Source organism: Mauremys reevesii, linkage group 12, assembly GCF_016161935.1.
Source record: "Mauremys reevesii isolate NIE-2019 linkage group 12, ASM1616193v1, whole genome shotgun sequence".
In the NCBI taxonomy this organism is placed as follows: Eukaryota; Metazoa; Chordata; order Testudines; family Geoemydidae; genus Mauremys; species Mauremys reevesii.
The window spans coordinates 5,100,332-5,122,034 of record NC_052634.1 but is presented as its reverse complement, the minus strand read 5'-3'; the positions used below and the strand labels follow the sequence as shown (position 1 = coordinate 5,122,034).

Here is a 21,703-nt window from a genome sequence, read left to right as displayed (position 1 = left end):
AGTTCTGCCAATTCAGCTCCATCCTGGGACCCTAACACATAGCATAGCGCTCATGCCCCTGCTGAATTTTGTAATGCCCACAAATGAGAGTTAGAAGCATGAGATGCTTCCTTTCAACTTGTGCCATAAATCTGGTGTTGAGCCAACATCTCCAGAGCTGAGGGGTCTATCCATCCTTCCCGGACCACAGAAACCCCCTCAATCTTCATTTGAAATATGACAAAAACCTCACACACAACATGAATGAATGATCCAGGTCAGAGCCTCTCTCTCTCTCTCTGAGTACAAGAAGCTGAAGAGTCAACGTCACACTGGTAGGACAACTGAGATGCCCAACTCCAGGGTCCACCCAAAGCTGATTAGGTCACAACTAGTTCTTCTTTCCCCAGGTTAGGGCAGAATCTGTCCTTTTCTTCAAACCATGATGATACAGGCCCCTCCAGCCTTAGAATCTATTAGATCATCTAATCGGACCTCCCAGTAAAACAGGCCACTGACCAAAGCAGTGCTCTTTCTGCCCAGCTTCAAACCAGGGACCAGTCGTGTCAGGCAAACACGACAACAGCTATAGCTGCAGAAACGGAGTTGTTGTGCACTCTGGTGTGGCCAGAGTAAAGCTGGTTCATTCTCCATTCCCCTTATGAGTCCTTCAGATCAATCTGTTCTGATTGTTATTCCCAGCTCTGATGTTGTTCCCAAATCCCCTCTTTGCTCTGCCCATTAATCTGCCTTTGGCTTTTTTTTTCCATCCCAAGTTGTCTTAGAATCATAGAATATCAGGGTTGGAAGGGACCTCAGGAGGTCATCTAGTCCAACCCCCGGCTCAAAGCAGGACCAATCCCCAGACAGATTTTTGCCCCAGATCCCTAAATGGCCCCCTCTAGGATTGAACTCACTATCCTGGATTTAGCAGGCCAATGCTCAACCCCCTGAGCTATCCCTCCCCGACCTTGGACAAATACATCTTAATGTTTCCTTCTGCGTGACTCCTGTTTTCTCAAATCTTCTCCTCTCCTTGTAATGCATGCGGTATGCAAAGCACTTTCGTAATCCTTTGGAGCTTTCACAGCCTTGTGAGTTTTCTAGATTTATCTGTAGGTTATCAAATTAAGGTCTCTCCCCTCATTTCCTTCTCATGGCAAAACAAAATCTATGGGAAGCATCATGAGCTACAATAGGTACACTTGGAGGCAGGGCTCAAACGACATGAGAATATCCCAGCAGCTCACTACCACTCCCCTTGGGGGCCTCTAGTCACTGCAAGGGATGCAGGGGAGAATAGAATTCCTCTTTCTCTCACTAAGTACTTCATCTCAGCCCCTCCATGGTGGCTGGAAACAGCAGAGTAGTGAGATGCTGCAGCTGGGCTTTAAACTGAACGGAGCTGTAGAATTGCATCTCTGATTCTGAATGCTGGCTTCGGGGACTGCATTAGAGCAGCTGCTTCTTTGGGGCTAGGCTGGGACTTGGACGGGGTGTCTGTGGAATGGAGGAAGGAAAGGGGAGTCACAACCCCTCAGTAAACCATTACATGGGCTATCCAGCCCATGGGTCTGTCTGAGTGTGCAGGAATAAATGGGACTAAGCACTGTTTAGTGGCTAGTGATAGGCAGGGTGGTTTAGTAGCTAGGGCACAGGACTGGGAGTCAGGAAACCTGGGTTCTATTTGCTGATCTCCCATGTGACCTTGGGCAAGTCACTTCCCCTCTCTGTGCTGGTATTTCCTCACCCGCCCTTTGTCTCTATGGACTTTTAGCTCTTCCCTCTCCCTGTACATCTGTACAGAAACTTGCTGATCTTGTGCAGAGCCTCAGAGCCACCAGCAAGTCAGTCTGTGTGAACGTGGCTGGAATGCTAGTGGCAGATGCAGCGCCCTCTAAACTCTTCTCTTAATAAAGAGCCACTTTAGTTTTACAAGCATGGAGTCCTTTCATGTTATTATCCAATGCATGATACATGAAACAGGTGGGAGCCTTGGTCTACCTTCTAAGCCCCAGTCATTGCAGAGTTTATCATAATTTGCTGCAGTCAATCACTATCATCCTCCTGGGGCAAGAGGGAAGCTGGGGAGGGTGTATGTGGCAGAGTGCCTCTGAAGGCTACACCCAGGTTGGTGCATTGTTTACACAGTGCCTTCCTCAGCGCTGGGCCAAAAGGCATAATCTAAACACGGAGATGTGTGCTGCTGGTGCTAACGGCCATGCATCCTCTCTGTGGCCTATCACCCCTGATAGATTGGTTAGCTGGCCAGCATTGTGCATGCATCTGTGTGTGTGAGAGAGAAGGAGAGACATGGATCATTACAACCCAATTTGGAAATGAGGCCAAAGGTCTGGAGTAACACCAGGTACCAGAGCAGACGAATGCTGTGAAATAAATGGGAACTCTCTCAAACCACTCACAGCTGCTTTTGAAAATGAAGCTGCTGGATTTGACCCTTCAGGTAACTCTCACTTTCCTTTCTGTCTGAGTTTTTTGTCTCAAGGTTTTCGGATTTTTTTTAAAACATCTGTCTGCCAGACTCTTCGTAACATATATCCAGCCTCAGAGATATCCTTCCTCATTTTCTTCCAGGTTATAGAAGAGAAAATTACTTACCCTAATCTTTTTGCATTGAAGTCAAAGACCACGGATCTATTTTCTCTCTCTTTCAGAGTTCAGCTTGTGTGTCAATCACTCTCTCTCTGAAAGAACCTAAGAAAACATGAAATGAAAGGTGTCTGTGGGGCTGGGTTTCCCAGCCTGGCTTTGATTGAAAGCATTGTGTGAGGCTGTGTGTGTGTCACTCTGCATAAGAAACTACTGCAAGCCTTACATAAACTGTCAATTAGGAAAACTTCTTCATCCACTCTTGCACGAAGCTGGCACGGCCCCCCCGCACCCCGCACCATAATGTAACAATGGCTGAATAATTTATCAAATCCCTTGTAAAAAGTAACGCTGTGTTCTCCGCTAGGTCTCAGTGTCCCAGAGTCTAAAGCGAGTTTTCATCCTTTATGTGATTGAAAAATATTGAGAGGAAAAATAAATCTGTATTACCTTTTACAGATGAATTTGCTTGTCTCAGAGTCATCTATAGCCACAGTAACCTCATCAGGTCCATGAGGAAATTGGAGACCCAGGGTCGGTCATGCTGTCCTCTCCTATTCCTAGGAAGAACAAAAAGCAACACATAGCCACACTTCTGTAGCTGAATACCTCACAATCAGTAATTAATTTAGCTTCACAACATCAACCTATCTTACACGGATGTTACTAGCCCCATTTTACAGCCAAGTGGACTGAGAGGTGAAGGAACTTGCCCACAATCACTCGGGGAGTCAGTCCCAGAGCCAGTAACTGACTGCAGACCTGTCCAGTCTTAGTCTAGGGCCTTAGCCACAAGGCCGATCTTCCACTCCAAGGACACTGCTCCCATGCTGTAGGCATCTGTCGTAAATTGTCTCATTGAATCCAACAGACCCAGTTACATCTACTCCATACTTTTTCCCTTCCTTGTTTGCCAGCAAACTCCTCCTACTTTGCCTCTAGCATGACGTCATCAGGGTGGGTTTATTACATTACCGTCATTTCCATGGTAGTAGGCCTATATCATAATCAGGGAATTTTGATGAGCCGAAAGAGAGCAGACAAGCTGAGAGCAAATATCTCCCACGTGAAGCTGGGTCTTTGCTCATGCAAGGCCTGGTCCTGCAAGGTCCTGAGTGCTTTCAACTCCCAGGATTCTGGATGGCTAAAACTTCTCATTGACTGTTGCAGGATTGAGCTCACAGAGGTTATAATAGCCAGATACAGGTAAATAGCTCTCCATTATTCCCATTCAGCTGACGTTAACGTCTGAACATGTTTTTCTCTGTCTACATTTCCCCAGGGCCGGGGGAGGGCAGGAGAAATAACTGCTTTCTGTGGAAGAAGAGCTTTCAATCCTACTGCTGAATTAGAAGCTCGGTTTTCCACTTTGCAACAAAACTGCAACAGACAAAACCACGATGTGACACCAATGCTGCTTTGCATTATCCAGTGTGTCTGGGAGTCATTAAGCGTATGGTAGAGAGGCAGAAGGGGTGAGGTAATAGTCCTGAAGAAGAGCTCTGCATAAGCTCGAAAGCTTGTCTCTTTCACCAACAGAAATTGGTCCAATAAATATTACCTCATCCACCTAGTCTCTCTAATATCGTGGGACCAACACAGCTAAACCGCACTGCATACATTAAGTGCATATGACAAATGTATTCACGGCCAAGACCCTACTAGCAAACTCTTGTGCCTCTCCTGTTATAAGGAATGTACATTTACATCACGTCTTGTGTTATAGCATTAAGTCCCTTTCCTTTGATCTGCCATGCTCTGACCGATCTCCGCCTGCTATGTGCTGCCTTTTCCAGCCAAGCCTTGACTGAGCATTTCAGGACTCAGCAAAGCTGCCCATACTAGAAGGCAGCTTTAGAAAGGTGGACAGTGGTTCTGAGTGCTACCGATGGTGTGATTACAATGCAATACTCAGTTTATCTAGCGACTCCATATGGTCTTACAACGTGCTAGCATATTAGACATTGATTGAATGGGGATAGGATGCCATAGAGATTAAAAAGAGGCTTTGTCACATACAGTGTCTGGAGTTTGTTTTCCATTCAATGCCCATCCCTCTTCTAAACACTAATGAGAGATGCATGAGGACATCAGGGCAGAAGAGAAAGACCCCCATGTACTGTTCACGAGCCAGGGACCAAAGGTCATTCTAGAAAGAAACCCATTTTAAGAGAACATTTCCTTAGTGAATCTAAACCAAATCACCCTGACCCGGTAAGAATGCAAGATTCCTTCTCAGCCTCACTTGCCCTAGTGATGTGCCAACCTCCAATAATGCACTCAGTCCATTCATCAGCCACCTATCCAACCTTTGCTGAAAATCTCCAGTAGCAAAACCTTCTACCCTGCCACAGCTGGCATTTCTGCCTATTGAACCCTGCTGGAATAAATGTTTCACCAGGGTATTTGGAAGATTAATAACCAGTTAATGTCCATCCAGAGCGTTGAATATGTAAATAACATATATAAATGCTAATTACTGTCGTACAGGGGGTGATGCAACAGCTGAAATCCAGACTTGCCTGACTGTTTCTTCCTCCAGGGCTTTGATCACATTGCATTATTCAGCTTCCCACTGTGACATCATAGTTTATACCTTAGCCAGGAATCAGGCAGCTCATTATGGATCCCAGGGGAGTCCTAGAAAGCTGACCCTTCCCTTCCGAGGTGCACAGCCTGCAGATGGGGTAAAGCTGCAGGGTCCCAGGTCTCTTAAGGAGGCTCACATGCCCATTCTGTTAGCTAGAGAACATAAACAGGGACACTGTGTGAACAAGGATGAAGGGGAAAATATTTCTCTGGATGTCCCGGGGCATGGTATCACCAGTGCAGTTTGCAGGACTTGTGCATTCTCAATCCCCACCTCCCTTGCAACTTCTCTTATGTGATCGCGTCGTGGCTAAAGAATCATTGCTATTGATCCACTAAGTACAAAACAAGCGTGTCCCTGAAATCAAACTTCTCCACCTGGTTAGTGTGGGCTCCAGTTAGATCATCGCTTCGTCCGCTGCCTTGTCTGTGCTACTTTGCATTCACCTGAGTCGAGTTAGCGTTTAATTACAAGCGGGCGCCGTACATCTCTGCAGGGATGGTTTGCTGAACTGATACCTTCCACCTGTGCTCAGAGGTTGTAAAGGGCTCCCACCACGGAATGCAGAATTCTGATTAGTGGCATTTTTTTGCTCACACGTAAATGGTGACACAAGGGCACAGGAGAAAGAGACCCAAGATCTTCATGCCCATCCACACGATTATTGGCTTCTTTATTGACCTACTTAGATCTTGATTTCATTCTATTTGAGCTGATATTGCTCTGGGGTTTGATTTATCAGCCCCATCTCAGCCATGAAGGGAGCTGGCGCAGGGCTTATCATTTAATTTTGCTAGCGTCTCTCGTTTCTAATTTATACACCAAGCACTATGACAAATTGAATTTGTGTAACATAGTCAACAAAAGCTCTCCTAACCCAAGCTCCCTGCAATGGAATAACGTTATTGGAAACACACATTAAGTGGAACCGGCAAACCTGCGGAAAGTGTCGGCTTCCAGAGCTATAATTCACTTAGGCCTGAAACTGGTTATTCTTTAGTAGGCCTCATAGCTAATAGAAATTTGCACCTTTGTGATTACCCCTAATGATATCAGCTCCTTTCCAATCTCTCTCAAGCACCCTGGGAAGGAAGAGGAGAAAAATGAGCAATACAGAATGCCGAATCCTGGACTGAACTCAGCTGAATGCAGAAGGGATGGAAGAAACAAGAGTCTTTATTGCAAAGGTACAACCATATCTGTATAGTCCCTGCCCTGGTCATCCCTTTCAGAAGGGCTGTTAATCATCACAGCTTGAAAACCTGCTTAATACAGCAGTTCTGCAATGAAGATACAGCATTAGCCAATGGCACGTGGTCTTTGAATGAATATATTGCTGCGTCCATAGCATTTACTGATGACACAGCCCATGCTGGGCTGCAGTGAGAGGTGAGTGCAGATCAGGCCAATTCATTATCATTGAGATAAGCCAGTGGTCATCTAGGTACAAAAAAAGCCCATTAAAGGAAATCGCCATCTTCCCTGCCTAGTTCCTACCTGAAAAATTGCCATGAAAAATAAGTATTCGCCTCTAAAGTGACAAAGAATAAGCTTTGTGTTAGCATGGCTGAGTGTGAAGGGCTGGTAGCAAAGGCTTCACTGCACTTGCTCCAGAGTCTGAACTCCGTCTGATTTCCAGACTCAGTTAGACACACACACAACCACCCCCCATCCCTAAACACACAACTACCCGTAACACACTCCTAAAACACTTGGTGTCTCTCTCAGGAAACAATTTGCCTTAAGATGCTGAACTTTTTATACTAAGGATCACATTTGCCTTGAGGGAGTTAGGCGCTTTCTCTTGTCTTCAGGCTTTTTACATCGTACGTGGTTTTTAAAATCTCAGCCTGTGACACAGAGGACAAGGGTCTGCTCTCCATTTTCACTGTGTAAATCTGGAGTAAACGCCATTGACTTCGGTAGAGTTATCCTGATTTACACCCATGTGACCTGTCCTACAGCAAGGTCTGGCTCAGAGCCTGAGTCAGTGACAATCCAGCACAGCTCAGCTCAACTCTGCCAGGCACCAATTCCTGAAGCAGCAACTGCTGCTACTGCTGGGTTGGCAACTATGACCCACAAAAGCATTTCTTGTACTCACTCACTTCTGTCAGAAACATGTTCCCGTCATCCCTAACCTGAGCAGCTTCCACCTTGTGTGTACAGGAGAGAGAAAGAGAATTGTCATTTCTTCACATCCAAATTCAGAATCCAGAGAGAGACAGTCTAAAATTAGAGCACACCACAGACAGCAGCATCTGAGTAAATTAAATTAATGTCGCTCCAGCAATGGCCCCGGGGGAGGCTGCAGATATACCTGGAAGAAACTGATAATAACATATAAAGGTGGAAGCAAAAATGAAGCACTGCTTCTTTTCTGTCTATTTCTGCACCTTGGCTGCTTTTTCCTGTTTGATTTTCTATTTTTGGGGGGCTGGGGAAGGGGCACAGCTTATGATCTTGAATCAGGATTTAAAGAAACACACACATATGCTACCTGGGAGAGAAAAGAAAACGCCTTCCATGGCCCATTTCCAGATCAGCTCCTGCAGGACACAGCCACCTGCCCCAGCCATTCTAGATTTTGCCTCTTTTTCTCTGATGTGCTGATTTCAAGCAGCAAAACCAATCTGCACGATGGGCAGAAAATACCCCTAACCTTCCCAGCTGTATTAGTGAGACAGGGATTTATGTCTAGGATTAATGTCCCTATATTTTACCCAAGGATTTTCTTTCTGGCTGGCAAAATAGAGATGCTTCCTTTTGGTATTAACTCTTTTACTCTATGAACCAGTCAGCAGAGCGACTGTGGAGGATGGGACTTTGTTGTATGCACTGCTTGGGTGGGTCCTTGCCTGTGGATTGACTGAAGCCTGAGTGAGTGGTGTTGGGCCTACCCCAGGACCTGCACGTAAGTGCCTCTGAGGACTCATCACGCTCTCTGGTCAGGGATGACTTGGCAGGCATAAGCAGGCTCCACCTCAGAGGTAACTCTGGCTTAGTCAGGCTCGGAAGTATCACAGTTGGGGGCTTTACAGTATGATACAAATAATGATGACTGCTGCCGACTGGCCAACATCTACAGGCCATAAGCATAGAGAGGGCAGGGGAAGGAGGAAAAGTCCAGAGGGGAAAGCAAATGTAGAGGGTGATCAGAGAAGAAAAGAGAACCAAGGACCTGATGCAAAGTCCACTGAAGTCAACAGGAGCCTTGTTGAACAAAAGTGAGTTTTGGATCAGGCCCAAAGGCAACAGGAGAGGAAAAAGCTGTTTATTGAACCATTTTGGCTTCTACTTTAAAGCAGATGATTATTATTGTTTGGCAGAAAATGTTATCGACAAGAAAGCTGGTTGCACTTGGAAGTTAGGCAGGAGACTTTAATTGGCTATTTAGGAGACTAATTAGTTTTTTTTTAAAGCCCCCCTAAAATCTTGTGAAGTGTCAAACAATTTCAAAGCAAGCAACACCAAAGAGAGCTATGCGTGTGCTCAGTTTATCTAGGAGGCTGGGTAGACAGGCTGGGAAGTACAATGCAGCCCATCTCCAGCACTGGGACAAAATGAGACTATGTATACAGCCATGTGTTCGTCCGGTGAGATAAAGCAGGTTGGAATGGGGTGCATTGTTAAAATACTAGATGCTGGAATGCGGACTGGAACGATAGAGGTCTGGAATCATAGAGCTGGTCAAAAAAAATGGGGAAACATTTTTGCAAGACATTTTGATGTTTCAGTTTCAACATTGATTTTTTTAAAAATCATTTTAATCTCCTTTATAGTCCCTTTTCTCCTGGAATGCAATAGAATGAATGATGTGTGAGACTGGGGGTTTTTTCTTTTACCTTTTCCATCTTCTTCTCACCAGGCCTCTCACCCCCAATTCTGTAACTTTTCAGAACTTCGCAACCTTTCAAGTCACCGTGTGGTAGAGTAACAGAGTTTTATTTTTCATTTTGCCTCAAGGCCTTGCCCAAAGCTGGAGACGTTTTGAAGAGTTACAGAATTGCAAAAAGAATAAAGGAAAAATGAAAAAATGAAAAAAACCACCCCAGTTTATTTGACTGCATTCAGCAGCAAAAAAAAAGAATAAAAGGACAAGGGGGGGTGAGGGGTAGGAGAAAGACCAAACAAAATAAATAAATAAATCACAACATTCAAAATTTCTATTTTTTTGTTTTTGACAAAAAACCGGAAATCTCCGAAAAACCAAACATTTGTTGTGCAGGGTTTCAATATTGGGGGCAAAATGTAATTTTTTGCCATCAGAGTTTCAAAAGAAAAATCTCAACCAGCTCTGTGGAACAGCAGGAGGTGCAGCAGGTCAGGATTGAGGCACAGGCCAGAGTGTCCAGAACTGCAATCAGCAGCCGAGCTGTATGAGGGAAGCTTGCACACCCCAGGCCTCCATTCTGCCTGGCATGAGCTAGTGCTACGTTTGGTACAATTTCCTGAATCCCAAATTCCCACGCGCACAGCTAAAATATAGAATGTGCAATAAATTCTGCCCCTTTCTCCTTCTACACCAAAGATCCCCTTGCAATGAGCTAAAATGAAATGGTTTTGTAGCTGTCACAAAGTAGTATCTCACTTGTCACATGCAAGCAGAAGAGAGTTCTACGTGTCACCGGTGCAGTTCAGTTCTGAAATGTTCCTCTGCTTCACTTCTTGCATTCTCACTAGCACAATTTCCTTTGCTCACTACACCAATACCAGCCATTTCCTCTGCGAAGGGGAGAATTGTTCAAGTGTGACAATTTTAACAGCCCTTGAAAGCTCTGAAATAGGTTTGGATTCCTGATTTCCGAGAGAACACTCAGGAAGAAGCGAACAGAGGGAGATCCGCTGGGATGAAAACGTACTGTATAGACCTGTAGCAAGCAACACAACATGGATTGAAAGCAAGGAGGGTCAAGGCGGGGATTGTTCTGCTCCTCCCAGAATAGGCAGCACAGATGCTTCCATACCATTATCAAAGCACCTTAACTGGGATGAGCAGTGCTGCTCTGCCTGGTGGGATCATCCTCACGTCTTGCCCTAGCTGAGCTCTGGGAACACGATACTCTGATTCACCACTCCAGACTGGGAGGCAACATGTGGGGTTTGATTCTCACGAGAGCAAAGGGGACTTAAAGCCACCTATGGGTCCCTAGTAGTTTGGTCTCATGCAAGAGTTTGCCCAGCCCCCCACAGAGCAAGTTAGATCAGCTTCAGGGTTAGGCCTGGTCTACAGTAAAGTTAGCTTGACCCAGCTACAGAGCTCATCGGTGTGACAAATCCACACTCCTGAGCGACATAGTTAAGCCGACCTCACACCCCCGTGTAGACAACGCTAGGTCAACAAAAGAATTCTTCTGTCGACTTAGCTACCGCCTCTCAGGGAGATGGATTTTCCTTTACCCAGGGTTCTCCCATCAGTGCAGAAAGTGTCTACACTGATGGGGAACAACAGTGCAGCTGCACCGCTGTAGGTTTTCAGGTGTGAACAAGCCCTTAGATACCTATCTGGTAGCCTTGTCCATCTGAGAATGGCTTGGCGGCAAGGTAATATTTATCTTTGCTTGGCTCCATCAAGACTAAAGAGCTATTGTTCTGACTCTAAGTTGTTTGCTTAAGGGAAATCCAGGCTCTGGTTTATGAATTTTGACAATCCATCACTCAGGTTAGCTGCCCAGCATTGCAACGGGAAAGTCTGCTGGTAGCTTCAGACAACTCAATTAAAACAAACTTGAAAAAAAATTCCGGTCGGATTCACTATTGTCAGTCAAGGGCTGCTGATTTCAATCAAATGAAACAGAAATAAAAAGGAAGAAGAGGGGGAGTATTGAAACTATTCATATTATTTACCCACACTAATTAGAACAAATCACAGTTTAATAATCAAGTTAGACAAGAATATCATCTAACAAGATCAAGCATGAAGAATCTCAAACTGTTGCACCATTATATCTCCTATTGAGAGAGAAAGATGGGTCACATATTCCCATCCCATTGCCTTTTCAATATCCAATCACCTCTTTTTCCAGTCAGGGTCCTGAGACAGATTGTCCTGTAGGAGAGAAGCATTGGGGGTTTTTTACAGGACCATCCTGGCCAAGTGGAGAAGACAGGGCGGAACTGTCGGTGATTGACATGACCCCATTGCTAATACGTGTTTCCCAGCATCACTGCCTGGCTCATCTGTCTGATTCCAGCATGCTGTTTTTCTTGTACCTATCACACTTTGGGCCTTTTTGTGCTAAGTAATTGTAGCTCTTATTGCTCCTGTGGCCAGGAAGAGCAGTGAAAGGCTGTATTACTAGAGCTGGTCAGAAAACCATTATTTTTCCTGCAAGAAGCTTTGAAATAAATATTTTGTTTCTCCCAAAGGAAGTTTCAAACTTAAAAAAAAAACAAAAGCAAATTTCAAGTAAAAAAAAAAAACAAACTGTTGTCTGGAATCAGCATTTGGACATAAAGGTGTCTCATGTAGTTTTCTTTTCAAATGAAAAGCTGAAACAGTGACATTTTAATGAATATAATTTTGAAATGCTTATCCAAAAGACAAGTTTTAATTTTGACAATCCATTTTTGGGGGTGGGAGGGATCAGATTTGGCATTTTCATATGAAAAATGTTGGTTTTGAGTACACAATAGTTTTCAACCGTGGAAACTTTCCACACAAAAATTGTCAACCAATTCTGTTTATCCAGACTCCTGTTCCCCCCGAGAATCTTTTAGTTCTTACAAGTTTTCCTTTTGGTAGCCCATAATTTTGCATAATCAACAGTATGCAAATGTTGATGCATTAATATTGACCATGGTATGAAATAGGATTATCTGGTCCATAATAAATCCAAGGTTGGGCTAGTAGTTTATGGGCCTCTTGGAATCTGCAGGAAGAATATCATTTAGCAAACATTATGCTTGCAAGGCAATAATGAGGATATGTCCTACTTTTATTTATGAAGCATACTCAGTGATTAAATGAGAGGAGAGAGAAAGAATATTGAAAACCAGCCTTTTAATAACACTGTACAAAGGTTCCCTGGTGGGATTTCCCTGTTAGATTTTTTTTATATACACTCAGACTACAGTCTATCCACAGAATCTTGGCAGTTATCAGAGACAGATGGCGAAATAGAGAAAAACTACATGAGACTTTACTACTGGCGGTGGGGGTGGGTGGCTTGTGAAAGAAGATGTGTGGGTTTTCAACAGCTAGCTTGAGTGCAAGAAGGATCATTTGAGTTTCAAATGTTTGCCAGCTAAACCTTCATATTGCAGCAGGTATCATGCCTGCCTATGTCAAAGTCATTTTGGTCCAGAGAGCTATATATAAAACCACAACAACTGCCGCTTCTGCCAAACACTGGCAAAGAGGGGTGTGGACCCATCAAACCCCCAGGAGCCGATCCATGGTCAATCTGCTGAAGGATTTCTTCAGGCTTATACCTCCTCCTCTTTGTTTTACGTCTACCCTGGGTTTATTTAGTTGATAAAACAACTATATGCACGTTGTTGAGCAGTAAAGATGATGAGCCTCTGCCAGCAAAGTCCATCCCAACCCCAAGACTTTCAGAAAGTTAACAGGAACAACAAGGAAAACAGAGAGCCTGCAGCCAGCATCCCGTTAGGAAATAGTATTGAGACAGAACTGGTCTATTCCCATTATGTCACTTCTCACCACTTCAACATCTTCAGTTGTCTGGAGTAATGGAAATATCAGAGGGATGTTGCTGCCAGGTTTTCACACCTATTTGGAGTCCAGTGAGCTATTACAATAGAGCGAGTGGGTTGTCGGGGGTGGAGTTACGCTGCGATGGGGCAGGGAGTGGGGGTTAAACTTTGATCCGACTTACAGTGGTAAAGCAGATCTCATGCGGCTGCATCATTTAGGCAGTTGCGCTTTGTACCATTGATGTGATGCCTGAATTGACCTTTGAGACGGTACAAGTGTATCTAAGACTTAAAGAAGACATTACTGCAAATTCTATTTTATGCTTTTCATATGCCACTAAGCTTCCATTACATGGGCAAATGAATTATACACAACATTTTATGGCTTCAGTAGGAAAACAGTAGCTAGGTTTTGACTTCTCATTAATCTGGTGTCGGTGCACAAAAGGGGATATTTAATGCCGGCACTAGCAGATTAACAAATTGGCTTTGCTAATATAACACGGGGTGTCACAAAACTGCCAGAGACACGCTAAAACGATCATCTTTAACGGAAGCCAAGAATGACCTGCCCTCTGCGCTACCGGGACTCAATTTTCTATGAAATTTAGAGCTAATATTTTGTTTTTATGTCATGCAATAAACCGCTTCTTGAAAGGGGCAGTAAAGCTTGTAGAGATGGTGCCACTTCAGGAGCTGCCAGCATGGGGCCTGCTTCACCTCTCACACTGGTTTTACCCCTGTGTAACCCCACTGCCTTCAACAGAGTTACTCCTGGTTTATACCAGCCTAGGTGAAAGGCGAATCACATCTGCTGTCTTTTGTTTCTTCCAGTGGGATTTCAATCAGCAAGTCCCTATTGATTTCCTTCTGGTGAGTCATCTGCTTAAGGGGCTGTCTAATAAGCCTCTTGTTTTCAGGGGAGATTAGTGCAACACACCAGGGTTTAGCTGTAGAGCAAGTTCCTTTCCCCTATTCCTCCCAAAAAGGTTTGCCGAGGCCTTTCCTAGGGTAGGAAAGTTCTGAAGGTCTCTCAGCTCTGGCGGTTATTCTTTGACAGTGTGCACTGCTTGGATGTTGGGAAATCGATCACCGTCCCACGGAATCGCACATGGGCCCGGAGAAACTGAGTGACTTGTCCCAGGTCACACAGGGAGGCTGGGGCAGAGTTAGGAAATGCACCCAGATTGCTTCCTTCCTGCCACCATTTGTCTGTCGTGTGTATTTACACTGTACGGGTTTTGGGGCGGGGTCTCTTGTGTGAACTTGTGGTCTGTAGCACTACCTAACACAAACGAATATTCATTATAGCAGCAGGGGCTCCAGCAGTAACTATGGGCTTGGGAACAGACGCTCTAGACTGCCCACGTTGTTGGGCATAAGGAGAATGTTGTTTAAAAATAACTCTTCCCTCATTATGCATGCAACACTGAAGAGAAATCAAATCCCTGATTAAGAGAAATAGAGAGGGTGATTGGATCAACATTGAAGCTGTAGGGATGCCCGGAGATATGACCTCCATTACAGGGGAAAAGGATTTTTGTTTACTCCCTGTGTCCGGAGAACAGCATTTCCTTACAGCATAGTGCAGGGTAAGCAAATTCTACTGCCTGATTATTTTTCAGTCTTTAAAAAAAAAAAAAAAGCCCTCCCACATTTTCTTTAATTAAATGTATTCTGAGGGTAGATACTCACAAAGGCCATATACAGCATCTTCTGTAATTTATATTTCTTCCAGTGGATCATTTTCCCCTTGAGTTATGTTTTTACTGAACAGTAATCCCCAAGAAATTTACTGCTTGGAGCTATGGTTTGTTAGTTAATTGCTGGGGAGCGAACCTAGGAACAGTTCCCATTCTTCTTGGCTGTTGAATGGGACTGGTTTGTTAAACTGATTTTCAAGGAGATTATTTCACTTAAAAACTGTAATCAGTGGCTTAGAGCAGCCGTGATGGTTGGGGTTGGGTTTTTTGTTTGGTTTGGTTGTGTTGTTTTTAAGAAAAGAACAGCAGCCATAGGGAAATTGAACAACTGCATTGGAAAAGTGTTTATACTCTGCATGCAGCCAGTTGCTCTTAACTAATCTAAACAAGTAGGGCAAGATATATGAAGGTGTATGATTGAATAAGGAACATTATAACATCTGGGCTGTAAGCTTCAGCTCACATCCTACCTGCAGGTGTGGGACTTAAGGATGATCACACAGTGCTCACCCTCCTACAAAATAATAAAATCATTCCCAAAGCCCATATTGTCATTTGTATTGCAGAAGTCCCAAACAATGTGGGGTTACCACTGTGCTAGGAGCTGTACAAACACACAGTGAGGCAGCCCATGCCCCAAAGAGTCTAAACAAACAATACACAGAGTGTGTGGGGGGAGCCGCATTTTGCAGATGGAGAACTGAGGCACAGAGAGATTAAGTGACTTGCCCATGGTCACACAGGAAGATGGTGGCAGAGCTAGGGACTGACCACACAGCTGCTGAGTCCCAGTCTAGTGCTTCAACAAGACAACTGTAGATAAGACATAAGCCATATTGTGAGCTCCTTATGTGTAGCCCTCATCAAAAATCACTTTGATCACAGTACACTTGAAGCTGAGGTGAAGGCTTGCCTGGCTGGATTAGCCATCCTTTAGGGGAGGGCACATTTTACCCTCAGGTATCTGTGGGCAACTCCCATTAAAATCAATGGGAATTGGTGTGTGAGGCTCCAATGGCAGAATTCAGTCTGCCATATCCACTCCGGCAAACCCCTAGAAATCAACGGGAGCTTTGACTGAGTAAGGGCTGAGTGCACCTTGAATCAGTAAGCCCTATAGCTTGGACGTTACCATGGTTTGTAACTCAGCTTTGTCCTGGGAAACACAGCAGCTACTTTCTCATGCTAAAATGCCGTGCTTTGCTTCTCTCAACAGCTTGGAGAAAAGTTGTCTCTTGAACTGTGTGAGGTATGATATTGCTGTACCACCCTGCTGTCACAGAGAGCATTTCCCTGAATAAAGTACGCTTTGCTCAAGTGGGAGCCCTGACCTCTGATTGCTGATAAATTAAGCTCTGGAAAGGACAGAACATTTCACATCAGGGCTCCCCCAGCCTCCTGTGGTGCAGGAAACATCCCTGCTTATTGCAATTTATTTTTGCAATTAGCAGGTGAGCAAAGACTCAGTCACTTCCCATACTCCCCTTTCCCCTGCAATCACACTATATCCTGTACAAAAATCACCAGTGCAATTTAGAACTGCTCTGTCTGGTGTCGCTCCAGATATCAAAGCCCATGGACTGCCTGATGATCATGTGGCACCACTGCAGAGTCTGTTTTTGTGCTAAGCAGAGTTGAAAGCGTTGCAGTAACACTCCGTGTAGTGGGTCTCATTTTTGCACTACATGTCTGTTCAGCATCTAGCACACTGGGGCCCTGGGCCCAGACTGAGGCTACTGGAATACAGATCATTAGAGCCAGGCCAAAAATTTCTCTTGAAATGTTTTTCCTCAGTGGAAAGTGGGTTCTCAATACAATGGAGAGTTCTGTGAAAAATTTCTATTTTTGTCAAAAAATGGGGTTTCATTTAAAAAAAAAAAGTGAAAATCCCAAACCTGAGATTTTTGGAGTTTTAACAATGCTTATTTTCCGTACTCAAAGCCAATAGGGCTAACACTCTTATCCTTGGGGCAGAAATGCCACGGGCTTTTTAATGATGTTTGCCCTCCCCATCTCCTGGCTGGTCCTGGTGCTGAATTGCTTACCAACAAACCCAGCTTCAAAGCTCTCCTTTACCGCTTCTTGAACGTCCATCTGCTGCAGGAGGAAAATAAAACAGCAGCAACTCCGGGAGGGGGGCAGTGGAAGTAAAGAGCAATTTACTGAAAGCACCGTTGGATCGAGACACAAACGCAATCATGTTGTGGCAAATCTAATTCAGACTCCAGAGCACAGGTGGTCGAAAGCCTCCTGTCTGCACCCCAACTTCACATTATCCCTGGTAAATGGTCTGAGGTCACCCCCTAATCGAATCACGGCGCAAGGCAGTCTGTTACAGCAGTCATTATACAGAAGATACGGTTCTAATCGAGTTACATTTAAAAGCTACAGGATGTAACTCCTAATGTAACAATGCTGCTTCAACTAGAGGCAAGATATCATTTTTCCCCTCTCCTCCTGTGTTTTGCAACAGACAGTTTCCTTCAGTCAATCATGCTGGCTTTATATCACCAAAGCTACCTGGGATCCAGCTGCACTGAGCTGATGCCCATCCCATGAGCCCCTTCTCCAAGACAGGCCACAATGGACAATAGGCCTAAGTTTCTTCTCTCATAACAGTGGAGTGACTCCCCCTGAGGTTACACTTGCATTGAACATGTACGAGAGCAAAAAAATCAGCCCTTTCATTTCCTTTTGCAGCTAACCTGGTACAGAGCCGACACTGCAACGCAGCCTTTGCTGTCTAGGACAGGCCAGCCACAATACAAGCAACTAGTTCCTACGTTGCTGTCTAAACACGACGCCGAGGTCAAGCTGTGCACTTATTGTTTGAATTATGAAGGGTATGGAGAAGAGTCCATCATTTCTCTTTATTACATATATTCTGGTTTGCTTCAGCAGGGCTGATAGGCGTAGTTTACAAGAGCCAATTAACAGCTGACAGATTTCTGGAGCTGGTGAGTCTCTATAGTACCTCTCTCTCTCTCTCTCTCTGTGTTTCTGCTCTCGGTGGCCATCTTCAGATACTCTGTTTTATTATGGCAACATTTCTACAAAATTGCTGGCTTTGGAAAGCTTGATTATAGCACAATGTTGGGCGCAGGGGAAACTAGCGGTTTGGAATGATCTGTCCACCACCGAAGGTACATGGAGAGAGCAAGCCAGATCCTCCGCTAGTGAAAGTCAGGGGAGCAATTCTGATTTACACCAGCCAAGGTTGTGGCCCAGCATTTTTACTTAGAGGTACTTTGTCCATTTTGCTGCTAGGAACAACTTGTTTTCTTTGAAATAAGAATCAAATCAACCTGAACCTTCCCCGAGGTTAGAGTGTTATTAAAGCACCCACAACATTGTGTGCATCTGGGTAATACCAGATGCCTCAGAGAAAAGTGTAGGAAACCCTAAGATAGGCAATTATGGAAGAAGTTATCCATAGGGAAAATTTCTTAATCCCTATTAGTCCCGGGCTTATGCCCTGGAGCAGGAAGATTTATATCCTTTCCAGACTTTAGATTTGGTTTGTTTCCCCCAGTCCAGTATAATCAACTATGGAGAGTCTCATTATAATCTAATGCTTTTTTTAAAACCTGCTCATCTCCAAGTTTTGGACATAAGAAGCAGCCAAGTGCTTCTTAGACTGCTGTCCATGTGGCCCAGCTCGGAAAGTACCGGAAGTCTCACGAGAGCCCATTGTCACCAGGTTTCCAGATGCAGTAGAAAGAACGGTCTAGTCATTAAGTCACTGGACTGGGACTCTGGACAGCTGGATTCAATTACTGGCTATTGCACAAACCACCGATAGGACATCAGGCAAGAAACAATGCACCCTGTGCCTCAGTTTCTCATCTGTGAATGGAGGCTATCCTCCTCTACCTCATACAGTGTGAAGCTAACATCCATTAATCACACGGTGCTCAGATACTATAGGCATGAGGGCCACATAAATACCTAGACAGAACAAAGTTTGACTATAACGTATGGTGCTTCTCTGAAAAGTCTGATTTTCTTACTTATCCCTGGTAGTTGCCTGCCACTCAGATCCAATAGCCCCCTTTTCCCTTAGTAGTCAGCAATCTCTGAAGGAGACTCACAACAATATTGTTTATCCATCTAAAAACAAATCCCAGTCCAAAGCTTTGACTTAAGAGGCTTTAGATCAGACCAATAGTGCAAAGGCAAGTGGGTTGTGAACCAGAGAAGACTGTCAAGTTAAAATATGCGCATACGAATAAATGGCTATTTGCACAGATGTGGGCTTGTGAGCACTGATACATTCGTGACTCATTTGTGAGCATTTTTGAGTGCTTGTAAATTTAGATTCATTGAACCAGAAATACAACCAACAATGGCAAGTGGCGCAATCCGATCAGAATGGATCCTCCTGCAAAAGTAGCATTGCCCCCCAGGAATGACTATTTTTTAGGGCATTGACATCACTGGGCATAACATGTTCTATTCAGTTAAGCAGTGCTTGAAGGCTGCATAATTTTATGCAAGTTTGAAATGGATGTCGCTTCCTTTTAAACAAAAACAACATCAAATAATATTTAAAGCCCATCTATCTTTGAAGAAAATATTTCTCAGCAGACTTGCACAGTGTGGAAAATTTGCAGTTTTGTAAATATTTTGTAAAAAAAAACCCCACCCCTATTTTAAGAAACTATTTCCATTAGCATAAGATCAGGGTAAAAATTGTGGGCCAAATCCTCAGCTGACACCAATCGGTCTGACTCAACTGAAATCAATGGAGCAGATTCGCCCGGGCTGAAAATCTGACCCTGTATCTTTTGAAGTAGAATTTCTGTGAATAAAAATACTCTGAGAGGTTGCCACAGTATTAATGTGAGTTAGCACCAGGCACACAACATCCAATATCCACTTAGCAGAGAGAAAGCATGAGTTCCAGCTATACCTTGTGCAAGGTAACCTAGCTCATTACCAGTGGAGTATGATCTATAGCCAATGCAGTAGCTCCAACTCAGCATCTCCTCCTTTTCTCATATCAAGTCAGTATTACACTGAACATGAAATACTAGGGCCATTAGAACCAATACATAGTAAATTGCACTGAGTCGCTGCCATGGTGCCTGGACCAGCGTGAAAGACAGTTATAGCCAAATTCAAATGTCAAGCCAAATGTTAGCTTCAGAATAAGCTCGAACAGCAGCATTAGGTATAATGGGTGATTTAAAATAGGGGTGAGAATTATTCAGATGACTAGTCCTGTGGATGAAGCTTAGGGGGAGGTAAGAGAAGGACTTTTCTCCTTTGCTAAGGATGAGGTATCGCTGTTAGGGTTAAGGTAGGTAAAGGAACACACACAAAAATCTGGTACAGATGGGCTCAGAAGCACCCCAACAATGCAGTTGCTTCCCCTTCTCTCCACAGCGTAGAATGCTGGGACTTTTAATAAACCCTTTGGAATGTGCTTTATTATGGTTGTCAGTTGTTCATGGAAAGTCTTCAGTGTTAATAACTTCCGTGCTCGCTGCAGACGTGCAGCGCTTGGAAGCTTCACCTCGCACAGGGATTTCCTGAGTCTAAATAAACAAACAATACTTTTATAGCACACGCAGAACTCCTCGACACACAATTAACGTTCTCAGAGTGACTGCTTTCTGTTGACAACCCACTTACCAAGCTAAATCAAACGGCAGAGCTCCAAGAAATTGGAGACTAACAAAGTTAATTTCCCCCTTATTTCATCTAAAGTGTGCTCTGGGGTTCCTCAGGCTTCACATCTCTGTGTAAGGGTTTCCTATGATGTGGGCCAAAAGAACTATTAGATTTATGGCCAGCCACCAGAGCTTGGAAACAAAGCCAATTGGAGATATTGTTTTAAGAATGTGTGTGGGGAGCGGAGCTGGACAGGGTTAGGCTGCGATCTGCAGAAAGAAACCCCAGTGCTGTCAAATCCCTGCCTCCTTTTGGCTGTGTATCAACTATACTGAGGCCAAAGGGAAAGGCTTTAAAACTGTGTCTGGGACATATCTTGTCTGTTATAGAAATAATCACAAGATTAATGGGTCCCTCACAAGTGTTTGCATTTTATATTGTTTCTACCAAAGGATGCTCTGGTGCTACAGCACAGAGCATGGGTTCAAATCCCAGCTCTGCCGCCGATTCCCTTGGTGATCATGGGCAAGTCACTCACTCTGCCTCAGTTTCCCATCTGTAAAAACAAGCATGATAATATTTTTTTCTCCCATCCTTTGCCTTCTCTATTTGGATTGCAAGCTCAATAGGTCTGGGGCCATTTTTACAACCTGTTTGTATAGTTCCTAACACCCTTGGTTTGAGCCTAGGGGTGCTACTGTAACACAAGAAATAACTAATAATAAATAACAACAACAACAACTATTGCATGGAGATAGAATCTTAACATTAAATTACAAGGCGAGGCTCATGCAGGAGCTGGGCTCCTCACATTAATCCAAGTAGCATGACATCCTCTGAGAGAGGTGTAAACCCCAGTCACCTTTCTGCTGCCTCTGACTGTTGTTGCAGGTGGAAGTTGCTCCCACTAGGGCACTTTGGGAAGAGGTTGGAGGACAGCCCCAGGGCCCTGGCCAGCACTCGCTCCAGGAAGGAACACTTTGAAATGTCCCTGGGGTTGCGGGAAGCATTGCGGCCCATGGAGTTGATGATCAGCAGTGTCACAGGGTGCCCCACTCACCCCTAATCACACCTCTTCCTGGCCCTCTAAGTGTGACTCGGCCCTCAGCGTGATTCCCTCTTTCTGGGGGCATATCAAAGCCTTTCCATCAACAGTCCTAGGCAGTCTTCCCATTCGCTGCCTCAGGTGCCACTCCTGCTCTCTATTCCAGGTTCCAGTCCGGCCACCCACAGCCCAGCAGTTCTGGGATTTTCTCTCCCAGCCCTCACTGCTCCTTCCATGGACTGCTTCCTACAACTCCCATTCCCCTCTTTCCTCGGGGGGTACCAGCTCCAACCCCACCTCCCTCTCTCCCAGGGAATGACCTGCCCTTTCCAAGCAGCAGCCTCTGTCTGGTGCCAGCTTTGTGACTTTATTCCTGCACAGCTGAACCTGCTTGCAATCAATTCCCTGCTCCCTGGCTCTTCCCCCAGGTGCAGCCTGTGGAGTTAATAGGCCTGCCTGGCCACCTTAACCCCTTCCAGTCCTGTGTGGGGTGAACACCCC

General features: G+C 44.7%; 1 protein-coding gene and 1 long non-coding RNA gene across 7 annotated transcripts in view; one reads left to right on the top strand and one right to left on the bottom strand.

Annotated features, from left to right (window-relative positions):
- Positions 1 to 21,703, bottom strand: part of LOC120375811 — a 371,245-nt gene that overhangs the window by 264,981 nt on the left and 84,561 nt on the right. For 4 of the 6 annotated variants that reach the window (XR_005586801.1, XR_005586799.1, XR_005586800.1 and 1 more), the window contains exons 4-5: positions 3,040 to 3,149; positions 2,599 to 2,694 (exon numbers count right to left, since the gene is read on the bottom strand). The gene's annotated coding sequence lies outside the window, so the exon portion shown is untranslated. Of the gene's footprint in view, positions 1 to 2,598; positions 2,695 to 3,039; positions 3,150 to 3,245; positions 3,509 to 21,703 lie in introns of those variants that run through there. The other 2 variants (XR_005586796.1, XR_005586795.1) reach the window with 2 other exon arrangements.
- LOC120375813 lies at positions 3,635 to 9,320 on the top strand. Its single transcript, XR_005586820.1, has 3 exons — positions 3,635 to 3,795; positions 6,258 to 6,366; positions 9,146 to 9,320. It is a non-coding gene; the product is annotated as an uncharacterized LOC120375813 (long non-coding RNA).